The sequence below is a fragment of the Tachypleus tridentatus genome, chromosome 6 (genome assembly GCF_004210375.1).
Source record: "Tachypleus tridentatus isolate NWPU-2018 chromosome 6, ASM421037v1, whole genome shotgun sequence".
Lineage (NCBI taxonomy): Eukaryota > Metazoa > Arthropoda > Merostomata > Xiphosura > Limulidae > Tachypleus > Tachypleus tridentatus.
The window spans coordinates 84919034-84932549 of record NC_134830.1 but is presented as its reverse complement, the minus strand read 5'-3'; the positions used below and the strand labels follow the sequence as shown (position 1 = coordinate 84932549).

The following is a 13516-nucleotide window of genomic DNA, read 5'->3' as shown; positions in this document are numbered from 1 at the left end:
AGTGAAATTATACTGCGTGATGTCGGAAATATAGCCACAATTAACCCTGTGTTACTCAGGTACCACTGGTTGTTTATAAGGAGCCCAGCCATAAACAGAGCTTATTATTTTTTACAATTGTTTCAAGCTGTGATAAAAATCACTCTTATTTAAGTTTTATTTAAAAGCCACATAGTTATGCCCATCTACTATTTTTAATGATGTTCTAAAAACACGTAGGTCCAAGAAGTTTGATAAAAATGAAATAAAAACCCTAAAACACGAGCACTTTCGAAAGGTAGATCTTTCTTCTTTTTTTATATTGGGTTTGATTTATTCACTCCCTGCAAGCAAATATTTCAGAATCTTTTACTGTAGTGGCCTTACACTTTTAATAATAGAAAATTTGTGGTGAAGGTTAAAGTAACAAAGGAATCATTTCTTTAATAAAAACCTCTTGCCCAACACACAAAAGACTATATCAATACTCTTGACTTTTTATATGACGAGGAAGCCAAGCTACAGCAACAACAATACAGTTTGTGGAGAGAAGACAGTTATTAGATTTAGCTGTCATGGTAAGCTGTTTGGAGGTCTTAAGGTAAACTGAAGTGAACGGTTATTATAAAGATCAAAGGTGGTTAATAATTAGGACTTAAGCCCCATTATTGCTTGGAGTTGCCAGAGATTAGATGATGGAATGAAATGCTCTTGGTGGATGACAAGCATGAAAAGGAGTTATAATATCCACAGGTGGAGTAACAGGTGTCTCTAAGTAAAGAATGAGTATCAGTGGTATAGCAATATGCATTCTAAAATGGCAAGTGGACTACCAAAACTACCAATAGTAACCTGGACGCCACAGATTGTTCAGGACCATAAACCTGTTTACGAAGCAGCAACACACCATTCTCTTAATCTTCGGTACAATTAATTTGATAGAAACATACTTAATTTTTATGGATTTTTTTTTTTCAAATTCGATACACTGATAGATTTTTTCTAATTACAATTATGAGTCTCATTTGATTTAAATATAAGACACATGTGCAAAATTATTCAACAAAATCTGATTAAAGTTGACGAATATTTTGCTCATGTCTACGTAAAACTTCACGTGAGTTATCGGTCTGACATTTTTATTACAGCTTTACTTAAGATAAAAAGTGGACCGTTTTTAGTTTTTGCTCATTCGAATTATATAGACTGCTAATTTAGAACAGCAAAAGGATAAGGTGAAATGGTTTGAATTTTGCGCAAAGCTAGCCGTCCGTAATTTAGCAGTGTAACGCTAGAGGGAAGGCAGCTAGTCATCACCACCAACCGCCAACTCTTGGGCTACTCTTTTACCAATGAATAGTGGGTTTGCCCGAACACTATAACGCCCTCACGGCTGAAAGGGCGACTTTATTTGGTGCGACGGGAATTCGAACCCATGACATTCAAATTACGAGTCAAGTGCCTTAACCAGCTGGCCATACTGAGCAAAGGTGAAATGAGGTGCAGCTACACAAGCATTGGTTAGGTTAAGCAAACTAACTTACTAGATTCTAGCCCAATATTTCAAAATAACCATACGGGTGGACAGTTATTATACACTGCCAACTTTTAAGCACAGATTTGCCAAATCTAATGAAATTATTCTAATTACAAAGTGTTTAACGTTATATGATATTACCTTAAGCAATTAGTGTAAATAATGATGCTCGATACCGTTGTATCGATTGCATGAGGATAATAACAATAAACTGTTAATTTGAATTCCATGGTGTTACTTTAAAAAAAGTTATTAACACTGTTTTAGAGAGGAAAAACTACCACAATACATTTTAAAAGAATCCTGTTGGTTTTAAAGTAAAGGTCTGTTTCTGATAGTAACTAATGTTTGTTACTATCGAGTGTCACTTTCTAATTTGCTGTGATTTGTTGGTTTTTATTGACAAAAAGTTATGATATCTTAGGTGTGAAAAAAGTACGGCCAGAGATGTACTGAGTATGCAACTTATAGGAATGAAGTCAAAACTGGTGGCCAAACTGGTATATACACTTATTACGTTCATCATAATTTTACAACAAACATTCACTCATTAGTTCTTTGTTCAGCTTGAGGCATGGTGGTTGGTGAAACAAAATACGTGACCTAGCAAATTAACTATTTTAAGAGTTCAACTGAAGATTCATTCCAAGTAACAATGGTAATTTTTGATGTTATTCAATTTGACTATAGCTTATTTTAATTAAATATTTCACACGCAAGATATGAGTCAATGTTTGCTAATGAATTATGAAGTACGTGATAGCATTTATGATAATTCTATAGAAAATCAGGTTTACGTTTGAACCACATTTTATATTTTCCTAAGTATTTTCGAGTTTTGATGACGTTGAAAGTTTTTTTTGGGTTTCATGTAATAGTGCTTTTTGTTGAGATGGTTTTGAATCTTGCGAAACTGGAAAATAAACTCAAAATGTCGAGCACTTTAATCAAACCCCTGGATAGAATTACAGATGTATCAAAATTGCTCAAATATCTTTCACTTTTTGGTTCAGAACGGCAAGATGCAGAACATGAATGTACCTGCTCTCCAAGTCAGGAAGTAACCAGTCAAACCAAAACAAATGACCATCAAACTCGAAAAACTGGAGTGAAGAAAGCTGAGGAAGGATCGTCTTTGCATCATAATTATAAATCATATTGTTTGTCAATAATTAACAATGGTTTGTTTAGTGACAGAGAGGAGGACATTGTAAAGACGAATGAATAAAGAACGCTGGCTGCTATACCAGTGGTTTTGAAGATATTGGAGAAGTGGACATATCTATGATTCTAAGACTGCTGACAGGTATAAGAAAGTTTTTATCCATTTTGACATTCCCTGAGAAACAAGACTTCTTAAGCAGGGGTTCATCTTCTAAGAAAACGTTGACCTCAAGCGTTACTTTACATTTTGTGCACCGACATACATGACTGACGGAACACTTGGAACCATAGCTTGACCAGCACAAAGTCATGATATGAAATTTAAAATTATATTAGTTTATATGGAAACTGGAAGGACCAAGCGCCAACGAAATAACTTTACAGAATCTTGGGGAATATTACAGGATGTTTAAAATTATATTTAACAATCGTAAAACAATGAAGAATAATATCTAACCATCCTAGAACGATGAATTTATGATAGCATAGAAGCAAAGTATATTTCTCTATATATGCGGTCGGTGGCTTAAATGTTTAATACCTTCTTTTTTAAGAGCAAATTCTGTTACTTAAATTCGTACAATTTCAACGTTAGTTTTGGAGGTGATTTCGCGTCATTGGATGTTACTCGTACAGTCTTAAAGACATATTCTAACTAAGTTAATTAAAGTAACAACAGCATGACAGCACTAAACTGTTGTTATATTTGTTATATTTTAATTTATCAATAATTATTAGTATTATTTTGTTACCGCTAGGTCAAATAATAAAATACAAAACTTTGTATGAATTATAATTTATTTATTACACAACAAATGGATAAATGAAAGATTAAGATTTAAAATGCTTTAAAATTTATTTGAATACAATCAAAAACAGATATATCATTAGTTTTCTTAGCACATCACGTATCATTTTGTGAAAACAGTTAGATGCTTAGGTGCGTATTCTACGTACTACTCGCCCTGATGAAAAGACAATGCCTTCACTCTGGTCATTTCATGTTTAGGTATACGTTGTTTTTTTGGTCATCACTGTGTGACATTTATTGCCTTCTGGTATTGAATGAAAGTTTACGCTTGACTGAAGTTCAATTGAAATATATAAAGTTCATCCATTAACCTTTTAGCGCATTTTATATATTCTTTCTTTGATTTTGTGCTCATCCAGAACAGTTACGAAATTACTCTTCCTTAACTGAATTATTTTGTTAATTTTATATTATGAAACATGTCCAATATTTCGTGCGTCATACTAAAGTCTGAATAGCGCTTTATAGAAGACACAATGAAAAATAATATACTTACTTTCCAGCTCATACTAAATATACCGACATCAAATCACCAATGACTTTAATATAAACAAAATAAACTATCATGGCTTTCATTTTCGGACTTATCTTCTATACTTTTTAATATATTTTTGAAGATAAGTATTAAAAGTTTTCAGAAGTTTACCACTATCCTCTTCCAGTTGTACAACGCTAGGATTCGGGTTTCAATATTTGTTTACTTTAACGTTTAATTTTGAACACACTTATCTTTGTACGTTTTAAGCCCCTAAGTCTTAAATCATTCTTCTTAGTCTTTAGAACTTATATTTTTAGTCTATGTATGACTTTATTTGTGCTTATACGCTTTTACTGCTTGATGTTTGTTTTTAAAGAAAAGAGGCAATGTTTGTGCTAGAGATTTATTTTTAATAAGTATAACCTCATCATTACTATTCAGTAATCTTGAATAATAAGTATAACCTCTTCATTACTATTTAGTAATTTTGAATAATAAGTATAACTTGAAATGTTCAGGTACAATAAATAATTTGCAATCACTGTGCAACGAATATGTAAATGAGATTTCATAGCCGTTAATTCGATTTTTTGTGCTATGGCTTGTATATACTTAAAATGGACTGTCGTGTTAAACTGAAGTAGTGTAAACCAAAATATTTGATTAAGCCTTTACACACACACGTTCATGGAATTTCATTAAAGATGGTATGATAGCTTGTCGGTTGCTATAGTAGCAACATACCTGGTTGACAAGATGTGAATCAATGTTTTCTTAGCTATACGTAACTGATAAAGAATTCAAGTGTTACGCTTCAATGAGTCCGCGTTCACTATTTATCCAAGCCTGCAAATTGTAAGTATTTTTGCGATATTTGTGCTAACTTACAAAGGCATGAGGAAAAGAGCAATGGAATTTTAAAAAGGAAAAACTGAAAGTCGTGATATAGCTATGTAGCTTTTGTAAATATGTCTTTTGGGTCATAGAAACCGTTATATATAAGTTTTTTAAATGCGAAATATCATAAAAATCACAACAAGCAAACTCACAGTGATGGCCCGTACGTATGGATAATACAAATATACAATCTTAAATACGACATCACCATGTAATAGTCAAAACCTAAATTAGAAGATGTATTTTATCTCTTCCCGTGGAAAAGAAAATGCCAATGACAAGGATGTTTATTTTGTTTTTGAATTTCGCGCAAAGCTACTCGAGGGCTATCTGTGCTAGCCGTTCTTGTTTGTTTTTGGAATTTCGCGCAAAGCTACTCGAGGGCTATCTGTGCTAGCCGTTCTTGTTTGTTTTTGGAATTTCGCACAAAGCTACTTGAGGGCTATCTGTGCTAGCCGTCCCTAATTTAGCAGTGTAAGACTAGAGGGAAGGCAGCTAGTCATCACCACCCACCGCCAACTCTTGGGCTACTCTTTTACCAACGAATAGTGAGATTGACCGTCACATTATAACGCCCTCACGGCTAGGAGGGCGAGCATCTTTGGCGCGACTCGGGCGCGAACCCGCGACCCTCAGATTGCGAAGCGCACGCCTTAACGCGCTAGGCCACGCCAGGCTAGCCGTTCTTAATTTAGCAGTGTAAGACCAGAGGGAAGGCAGCTAGTCAACTCTTGGATTACTCTTTTACCAACAAATAGTGGGATTGACCATCACACTGTAACGCCCCCACGGCTGAAAGGGCGAGCATGTTCGGTGCGACCGGGATTCGAATCCGCGACCCTCGGATTACGAGTCGAACGCCTTAACACGCTTGGCCATGCCGGGCCCAATGACAAGGAAAAATTCATATATCATTATATGTTCACGTATTTTTATTGTCACAACTGTAGTGACTCTTTCAGAAGTCATGTCTTGTTTTCAAATACACAGTAGGTATCCAGATGGGTAGAAATTGTTATATATCTGTATTGCCGATCTTTATTTTTATTAAAATAATTTCATGAAAACATCTCCAATTCTGACTTTAATATATAGGTAGATTAATGATTTAAGTAGTGTAAATAATCCTGAAGTTAATAATTATATTTCTAGCATTTATCTATTTAAATTTACAAAAATTAAACACTAACATTTAATTACCTAGATCTTGCAATTAAAACAGTTAATGTTGATAATAATATCAATATATTCGATAAAGCAAGGCATTTTGTATTTCAAGCTTATGGACTTCTCTCTCTTAACAGTCACATTATACCTGAGAATAAATATTGCAAGTTCACAAACATTTTGCAAAATCGGAAATAAACTGCAGTATTTTACATTTATATTAATATATTAAAGAAAAAATAATTTTTAATTAATTTAATCAAATATAATCAAATTTTTTTCATATATATTTTGCAAAAAACTATTTGATTTAGACATCACAATAAGATATTAAAAATATTATAATTTAAACTGTTAATAATAAATTTGTCTACTTCTACTGTAGAATCAAATTTCAAAACATGATCAATAAAACCTCGTTGACGTTTAAAGTTCTAATATTTGATTTGAAAGCTTTGTTTTTTGGGTTCATCTTATTTCTACGTTCTATTAAATTTTGTTCTTTACATTGTTTTACTCCTCGGTGTATATTGTTTACTTGGTATTATGGATGAATTCCAGATTAACTTTCTTCTTGAAGCGACCACAAATAGCTGAATCTTGTAGGAAACATTCTACTCATCAAAGATCTAAACTTTATTCTGAACCAAGCCTCAAACCAAGAAGACAATGCCATCTTGTGCCTGTGCTTTGTAATCTTATGCTCTGGATTTGAACTTTCCTAATATTTCACTTGTAGTAACCACACCCACTGTTACATCTCTAGCATATAGTACTATGACTTCAAAATCATTGGGTTATGACTGTATCGTTTCTTCTTTTCCTTGCACTTTTGCTGTTGTGTCTTAACTTCTCAAATCTATTTCATTTGTTAACCTTTTGTCGTCTACACCTTTAAATACTGGTCATGCTCCATAAATTTTGGTATTTATACACTTGCAGATGAATTCTCAGTTTATCTCCACATGCACACTTTTTCCTGAAAAATATTAATGTTTTCTTCATAAGCAGATATTCTTCAACTTATTTTTTATCTGCGATGGTGTCTTTGTCAAACTACTGAACATTCTCTCATTAGCATCCTCTAATGACATATCTCAAATGGTTTAAGTGATTTGTCAGTATTTTATAATCTTAAATAGTAACAATTACAGATACACATTTTTATTTCTTGATAATTTAAGATCTAAAACTATTTTAGCTCCTCTACTTTAAAATAGCAACTATATCTCTTAAATCACTATTATTTTTGTAACCGGCTGGGAACAGCAAAATATAACAATGGTGTTGTGAAGCATTGCTTTTTTATCAGACTGGGAAACAGAACCTAACCAGTGACCTATAAAATGATATTATAACTATTTTTAGACTTGTATTCAAGAGTAAATGTCCTAAGACTCAGCACTGAGGTACTCTACTTTAGAGTTTTATTGAACTCCATTTGTAACAACTCTCTTCTTTCTTCCGTCCGTCCACTCTTCTATCCACTTTGCTAATTTATACCGTACGTCTGTAAAGGTAAGCTTCACCAGTCTCGTAAAATGGTTTCTGAAAATTCAGATAAACCAAATCTACACTCTTACCCTCATCCATCTAAACTGCAACCTTTTCAAAGAATGTTAAAAGTTTTATAAGGCAAGATTTCTCTTAGTGAAGCCACGTTAACAATACAATATAATTTTAAACTTTGTTAAATGACTTTGAAAACACTCCTTTGAAAGACTTTCCAAAACTCCTGTTTACAATAGGAGCCTTATTGTTTTTCATTTTTCTGAACCAGCTCAGAATTAATGCAGTCATCCTGTTCGATCTTGATTCTGTTTATCAACTGTTGAATATGTACTACTTAAATTTCCGTTTGTAAAAACTAAACAAAAAAGCAAAATTTAATAGCCGAGCCATCTCATAATCATCAGATTATAATTATTTACATTTTCAGCCAACCTTTTCTCATACATAATTGTTGATGGTTTAATTTTTTGTTTCACCATCTTTATCATTATCTTCTAAATCTCCTGTTATGAAAGTCAATTTAAATGTCTTAAATTTATGAAGCTTTTCTTGAATTTTTCCTCTTATATTCTTCCTGAGCCAACCAGGTTTTTTACTTACAGCTATCTTCTTCTTGTTATACAGAATATGTTTACCTATAACCTTTAAAAATTGTCTACATCTGGTCAGTATCTCCAACTAACTCAGAAGCTCAACTCATAACATGCTGTTCTTATCGCATCCATTGAAAATTTACTTTTCTTGAAATTTTTAAACCAAAATATATTTATTCGTTATCTCCATATTCAACAAAACATTGAATCTAATAGAGCGATGATCACTTGCACCCAAATATTTTCCCATTGTTTCTAGTTGGTTCCTTGACTAATCGGTGAAGAATGCCATCTCAAACAATTTCCATAAACCTTCTCTCTAACGGCTTAATTTTAGCATTTCCCAATCTAGATGCTTGAAATTAAAATCAGCCACAATTAAGATTTTATTAACAGCTAATATCTTAACCTATTTGTAAAGTTTTTCATTAATTCCATCAGTATCACTTGATTGCCTGTAACAAATTCCTACTAAAGTCCTTTTCCTTTTATATCCACTAATGGATCCAATCTTCTTGCTATTATCTTTGATATCTTCGACTTTGACAGGATGTAGCTCACATCTGATATATAAAACAACTCATTCCCGCTCTTTATATTAAGTAGCCTATAATCTTGTATTTCAAAGAGTTTATGTAATCAAAATTATGTACTTTTAACCTTGTTTCAATTATTTTTATTATTTCAAAATCTTTCATTCCTATCAGTGCACTCCCACTGGCACAGTGATGTGTCTGAAGACTCACACCACTAAAAACCGGGTTTCGATACCCGTGGTAGACAGAGTACAGATAACCCATTACGAAGCTTTGTACTTTATTTCAAATAAACCAAACCAAATCTCACCAGTGCTATAAAGTCGACTGTTTTATTTCTTATACTTATAGCATTATAATAGTAACAATTAAGTATATTCTTATAAATACTTATATACCCATTTCATGTGTTAAACTTTCTCTAAATGTCATTTTTTTTACATTTATTTTATCTTGGCCCTCACCACTGTTTAGTCTTAGATTAATTTCCCTTACAGCTGAATTACTAGTCGTATAAATAAGCCAGCCTTATCTTATTTAAATGTAAACTTTCCATTTCAAAAAACTCTTATTCCACTTAACCAGTTCCGCAAGTCTACCCAATCTATCTGCTCATTCTTACATACTAACCTAAGTCTAGCATTTATCCTTAGTGACGTACTAAAACTTCATTCCCACAGTTAATTCTGGGCAGTATCTCTAACAAGGCCCGGCATGGCCAGGTGTTTAAGGCACTCGACTCGTAATCCGAGGGTAGCGGGTTCGAATCCCAGTCACACGAAGCATGATTGCCCTTTCAGCTGTGGGGGCATTATAATGTGACGGCCAATCCCCCTATTCGTTGGTAAAAGAGTAGCCCAAGAGTGGCGATGGGTGGTGATGACTAGCTGCCTTCCCTCTACTCTTACACTGCTAAATTAGGGACGGCTAACGCAGATAGCCCTCGAGTAGCTTTGCGCTAAATTCCAAACAAAAAAAAACCCTAACAAAATTAAATTATGGCTTTTTTATTTAAATAACTTCATAAACCTCTTATCTAGCTTTCCATACGTCGTTATCCCTACATGTAATACAAAAACTGTATCTCTGCTAGTCCCCTTTATTATATCCCCTGCTTTGTCAGTTATATCCTTTACCTGTACTTCTGGGTAACATAATCTGATTATTTTCTCCATATTTATCCCACAGACTATCCTTTCAATATGTTATGTCATTTGTTGATAGTTCTCATTCTTAATTTTTTCCCCGTAGTTTAACATTTGTTAAACTATATCTATAAGTTGCTGGTATATAACTTATACTAAAATATTGCATTTAATCTTTACTTTATAGTGCAATTTGACACAGCTTGGGCCAAATTTTAATTTTACTACTTATAATATTTGTAACACATAATTGTAATAAATATTATCCAATGAAATCACTGAGTTTAATTACAAATTAATTATTTTTTATTACTAGATGCTAATGAACCTTGAACTTTGTGATATTTTCCAATGGATGCAGTTGTTTCAGATGAGTCTATCTGAATATTTGGGTGTTACTACTGTTATTGTTGATCTGCAGTCCCTATCATACAAATGGGATATGTCTGTGATGACAAAAATTCGACTCTGGCAATTACTGATAGAGTGCTCGTGTGCCATTACGTTTATAAAATAATGTAGCATTAAGATTTTGTGTAAATTATGGGAACCCATGCACACAGAAGCTCGAGCTATACTGGTAAAGAATAATAAACAATAGTAAGATATTATAGCTCTCCTAAGCTTATAAAAGTAAGGATAAGTTATAAATACAAAACTGAAAAGTGTAATTTGTGCAGGTAATACCCAGTTGTTAATACTGTAAGATAACAAAAACTCGAGGATCAAAAACAACGAAGGTGTGACTACTAACTAAACATAATATTATAATGACAACAATACAAGTTTTCCCTTAAAATTATTTGTGGGTTATTGGAAACTACGTTTTCATTCTGTTTAATAACGCATCTATTGTACTTTTTACCGAAAGAACAATAAAAAATAGTCGGTGTTACGTCACACTTTGCACACAGCGCATGTTGCAGATTCGCATGTAAGAACGCGAAGCATATCATTCACAGGCGTTTAGTGTATGGAGTGGGCGTCAGCAGAAGCCGTTTTCTGTTGTAAACTCAAAAAAAACCTCTAGTTACAGCTTTAGTTCGCCATTTCTATCTTTGAGCTCGCTTGATTATTCATCGTGTGGCGGCAAATACTTTCAGGTTGTTTTGTTTGAAGCTATCTCGCTGTTTTTCTAACTATATAGCGTTTATGGTTGTTTACTCCAGAGAAGGAGTGAGAGAAGACGTGGTGATTATGCAGCTTTTTGTGTGGAATTTCATGCGTTAGGTAAGAAATGCCCACCTTGTAAACAACGATGAAATCATATAAATAGGTTTTTCAAATAATTTGTTCTTTTAAACTTTTATTTATAAATACGAAACTGTAAAGATACATATTTATTTTATGTTTCATTCCTTTCCCCTTCTCTCTAAGCTTTATATTCATCAAATGTTAATCAATATTTACATTATTACTGATTTTTGATAAGATATTGAATCCTTACTTACAATTTATCGAAATAACAATGTGCAGTTAAATTTGTAAACAACATCAGTTGATGATAACTTCTAGAAAAGAAACATTTTATAAGTGGTCATTGTAGCTTACATTTCACTTCAACGGCCTTATCTTTATTATTCATTATGGGGTTGAAAAATAAATGAATAAGTAACATCATTCTAGAAGAAAAATATATTTTCAAATCATATTTTATATATGCGATTGATAAACAGTTATTGATAAACATTTCTTTAGTTTTGACATACTTGTACTACGATAGTGGTCGATAAGTACACAGCACGTAGAAAAAAAACGTATTGACGTTTTTTATTTCGCAACAAGCTCTGAAATGAGATAAATGTGTATTTTTAACAGTTCCAAGATAAAATAAAAATATTATGAAAAACTTTGCATTTTAATTAAAGAATAATTTATAAAACCAACCACCATTCACTTAAATCGATCAAACTTTGAGGAAAGCCTAAAAGAAGTTTGTTTGGTTTGAATTTCGCAAAAAGCTACACGAGAGCTATCTGCACCAGCCATCCCTATTTTAGCAGTATAAGGCAAGAGGGAAGGCAGCTAGTCATCACCACCCACCGCCAACTCTTTGACTACTCTTTTGCTAACGAATAGTGAGATTTGACCGTCACATTATAATGCCTCCACGTCTGAAAGAGCGAGCATGTTTGTTGTGACGGCGATTCAAACCTGTGTCCCTCAGATTGCGAGTCGAGTGCCTTTAATCACCTGGCCATGCCAGGCCAGAAATTTGTTTATTAAGCGCAAAGATACACAACAACTTAACCATGCTATATCTTTCTCAGCTTTCGAAACCCTGTTTTTAGCGTTATAAGCCTTCCGACTTACCGGGGCTCTCAAGTAATTAACATTTATGTAGTTTGTTTTTTATTAAGATGTGTACGGAGTCAGATAGGAACTCAGTTCTAAAAACCGAAAATTGTCTAAATGTTTAATCATGCAGTTTTAATGAAACTACGCATCATCAAGTTTGGAGTTACAACACAGTAGATGTCTTTTAAACCTCAACTAATAGCCTTATATGACCATAAAACACATGTCAATAAATGTTTTAGGTTGACACTTCACAATATTTTGGATCTAAACATACGTTTGCTTGATCGTAGCTTTATAATTCTCAAAAAGTGTTTTGCATTAAAGCTTAAAATCCTATTTGCAAATATTATTCAAAAAATATCTATGCGCGTATTTATATTAGAAGATGAGGTTGTTTGTTTTTGAGTATGGTTTAAAGGATTCTTTGAATATGTATTCATATTAAAGACAAAGAAGCTTTATCTATAGTTGTTTTAAATATTCAATTTATGTTCTCATATTACACAATCAGGAAACATTTAGATAGTATTTCAACTCATTCAAGTTTGTTTAACGTTGCAAGTAATGCATGTTTATGTGGATGATTTCCAATTATAAAGAATTTTTTAGCAATTTAAAACACTTGTACCCCTCAGTATGGTTCGTGGTGAAAGAACCTCCCAGAGAAGCTTTTGTATTTTCTGTTTACCTCCTTTGAGATCAGAACATCCACCCACGTGCTTCCTGAGCGTGGTAACTCGTGAATAAGGATGGATTCTGGTGGTTAAGGGGATAAACCCCAACATACCACTTTTGCCTTGGATACCTATAGACTGGTGCCCCTCTGGGTCAGTCGGTTGGTCATGTTGAATTAGGATCCTCCTAGTACCAATATTGGATGTTTTCAATGGGTATAGTGGACATTAAGTCTGATAAAGGTGTTTGGGTGTAATACGCGAGAAATCCTGGCGAAGCTCCAGTGTCCTTGTTTGGCATTGTGGTACGTTCTCTTGTATGACTCCATAGTGGGTGGGATCACCCTCATTGCGTCAGTTGCAATGGCTCTTATTCGTCCTTCTTTCGTTCTTGCCCTAAAGGGTTGGAAAAAAAGAGGTGAAGCGTTTGAAGACGATTCAAAACATTACTCGTTCTGAGGCTTGAAAGTTGCTATTTACCAATTCATCTCAGATGTATGCTGCTGCACTTCGTTCCACTACTACAGGGGAGTGCAGACGAATTTCTCTGTGCCTCCAAAATAATCATTCTCAAACCATATGAAAAGCCTTTTGACCTCTATGGTTAAAAAAATTGATGAATCAACTTCAACATCTGTCTCTGTCTCTAACATTCATTCCAGCAAACCCCAAGATTCATTTCTTTTGATTCTGGGTGCGAGAATTTCCTCGGATACATCTTA

General features: G+C 33.5%; 1 protein-coding gene across 1 annotated transcript in view; it reads left to right on the top strand.

Moving 5' to 3' along the window:
- The first annotated feature begins 10793 nt into the window (after positions 1-10793).
- Positions 10794-13516, top strand: part of LOC143252943 (rap guanine nucleotide exchange factor 4-like) — a 124610-nt gene continuing 121887 nt past the window's right edge. Inside the window, exon 1 of the mRNA XM_076505843.1 lies at positions 10794-11049. The gene's annotated coding sequence lies outside the window, so the exon portion shown is untranslated. The remainder of the gene's footprint in view (positions 11050-13516) is intronic.